The following is a 3,421-nucleotide window of genomic DNA, read 5'->3' on the forward strand; positions in this document are numbered from 1 at the left end:
CGGTAACCCCTGGTACTCCGGTAAAATCCCGATTTCACCCGGAACACTTTCGATATCCAAATATAGGCTTCAAATATATCAATCTTTATGGCTCGACCATTTTGAGATGCCTCATCATGTCTGTGATCATATCCGGGACTCCAAACTACCTTTGGTACATCAAAACACAAAACTCATAATACTGATCGTCATCTAACTTTAAGCATGCGGACCCTACGGGTTTGAGAACTATTTAGACATGACCGAGACATGTCTCCGGTCAATAACCAATAGCGGAACCTGGATGCTCATATTTGCTCCTACATATTCTACGAAGATCTTTATCAGTCAAACCGCATAACAACATACGCTGTTCCCTTTGTCATCGGTATGTTACTTGCCCGAGATTCGATCGTCGGTATCTCAATACCTTGTTCAATCTCGTTGCCGGCAAGTCTCTTTACTCGTTCCATAATACATCATGCCGCAACTAACTCATTAGTTACAATGCTTGCAAGGCTTATAGTGATGTGCATTACTGAGTGGGCCCAGAGATACCTCTCCGACAATCAGAGTGACAAATCCTAATCTCGATATACGCCAACCCAACAATTACCTTCGGATACACATGTAGAGCACCTTTATAATCACCCAGTTATGTTGTGACGTTTGGTAGCACACAAAGTATTCCTCCGGTAAATGGGAGTTGCATAATCTCATAGTCATAGGAACATGTATAAGTCATGAAGAAAGCAATAGCAACATACTAAACGATCAAGTGCTAAGCTAACGGAATGGGTCAAGTCAATCACATCATTCTCCTAATGATGTGATCCCATTAATCAAATGACAACTCATGTCCATGGTTAGGAAACTTAACCATCTTTGATTAACGAGCTAGTCAAGTAGAGGCATACTAGTGACACTATGTTTGTCTATGTATTCACACATGTATTATGTTTCCGGTTAATACAATTGTAGCATGAAAAATAAACATTTATCATGAAATAAGGAAATAAATAATAACTTTATTATTGCCTCTAGGGCATATTTCCTTCACGGAGGCCCAACCCAAATTGTTTTTTGCCTATTTCAGTGTTGCATAGAAAAGGAATATCAAACGGAGTCCAAACGGAATGAAACCTTCGGGAACGTGATTTTTGGAACAAACATGATGTGAAGGACTTGTTGTGGTCGTCAAGAAACGAACGAGGCGGCCACGAGGCAGGGGGCGCGCCCTTCCCCCTCGTGGCTCAACCGACCTACTTCTTGCTCCTATATATGTTCACATACCCTGAAAATATCCAGGAGCACCACGAAACCCTATTTCCATCGCCGCAACCTTCTGTACCCAAGAGATCCAATCTTGGGGCCTTTTCCGGAGCTCCGCCGGAGGGGGCATTGATCATGGAGGGCCTCTACATCAACTCCATGGCCCCTCCGATGATGTGTGAGTAGTTTACCTCAGACCTTCGGGTCCATAGCTAGTAGCTAGATGGCTTCTTCTCTCTCTCTTTAGATCTCAATACAAAGTTCTCCTCGATTCTCTTGGAGATCTATTCGATGTAACCTTCTTTTGCGATGTGTTTGTCGAGATCCGATGAATTGTGGGTTTATGATCAAGTCTATCTATGAACAATATTTGAATATTCTATGAATTCTTTTATGTATGTTGGTTTATCTCTGCAAGTCTCTTCGATTTATCAGTTTGGTTTGGCCCACTAGATTGATCTTTCTTGCAATGGGAGAAGTGCTTAGATTTGGGTTCAATCTTGCGGTGCTCGATCCTAGTGACATAAAGGGAAATGACACGTATTGTATTGTTGCCATCGAGGATAAAAAGATGGGGTTTATATCATATTGCATGAGTTTATCCCTCTACATCATGTCATCTTGCTTAAGGCATTACTATGTTCTTATGAACTTAATACTCTGGATGCATGCTGGATAGCAGTCGATGTGTGGAGTAATAGTAGTAGATGCAGGCAGGAGTCGGTCTACTTGTCACGGACGTGATGCCTATATACATGATCATACCTAGATATTCTCATAATTATTCGCTTTTCTATCAATTGCTCGACAGTAATTTGTTCACGCACCGTAATACTTATGCTATCTTGAGAGAAGCCACTAGTGAAACCTATGCCCCCCGGGTCTATTTTGCATCATACAAGTTTCCAATCTATTTTATTTTGCAATCTTTACTTTCAATCTATGTCATAAAAATATCAAAAATACTTATCTTATTATTATCATCTCTATCAGATCTCACTCTTACAAGTGGCCGTGAACGGATTGACAACCCCTTTATCGCGTTGGTTGCGAGGTTCTTATTTGTTTGTGTAGGTACGAGGTGACTCGCGCATGGTCTCCTACTGGATTGATACCTTGGTTCTCAAAAACTGAGGGAAATACTTGCACTGCTTTACTGCATCACCCTTTCCTCTTCAAGGGAAAACCAACGCAGTGCTCAAGAGGTAGCAAGAAGGATTTCTGGCGCCATTGCCGGGGAGATCTACGCCAAGTCAGGACATACCAAGTACCCATCACAACTCTTATCCTTCGCATTACATTATTTGCCATTTGCCTCTCGTTTTCCTCTCCCCACTTCACCCTTGCCGTTTTATTCGCCCTCTTTTTCTGTTCCCCTTCTCTTTTCCAGTTTGCCTCTTTTGCCTGTTTCTTGTTTGCTTGTGTGTTGGATTGCTTGCTTGTCACCATGGCTCAAGATAATACTAAATTGTGTGACTTTGCCAATACCAACAATAATGATTTTATTAGCACTCCGATTGCTCATCTTACCGATGTTGAATCTTGTGAAATTAATACTGCTTTGCTGAACCTTGTCATGAAAGATCCATTTTCTGGCCTTCCTAGTGAAGATGCTGCTACCCATCTAAACAACTTTGTTGATTTGTGTGATATGCAAAAGAAGAAAGATGTGGATAATGATATTGTTAAGCTTAAGCTATTTCCGTTTTTGCTTAGAGATCATGCTAAAGGTTGGTTTTCGTCTTTGCCTAAAAATAGTATTGATTCATGGAATAAGTGCAAAGATGCTTTTATCTCTAAGTATTTTCCTCCCGCTAAGATCATCTCTCTTAGAAACAATATTATGAATTTTAAGCAACTTGATCATGAGCATGTTGCACAATCTTGGGAGAGGATGAAATTAATGATGCATGAAATTAATGATACATAATTGCCCTACACATGGATTGAATTTATGGATGATTATACAAAAATTTTATGCCGGATTGAATTTTGCTTCTAGAAATCTTTTAGATTCGGCCGCGGGAGGCACTTTTATGGAAATAACTTTAGGAGAAGCTAATAAACTCCTAGATAATATTATGGTTAATTATTCTCAATGGCACACGGAAATATCTACTAGTAAAAAGGTGCATGCAATTGAAGAGATTAATGTTTTGAGTGGAAAGAT

This window comes from Triticum dicoccoides, chromosome 3A (genome assembly GCF_002162155.2).
Source record: "Triticum dicoccoides isolate Atlit2015 ecotype Zavitan chromosome 3A, WEW_v2.0, whole genome shotgun sequence".
NCBI lineage: Eukaryota > Viridiplantae > Streptophyta > Magnoliopsida > Poales > Poaceae > Triticum > Triticum dicoccoides.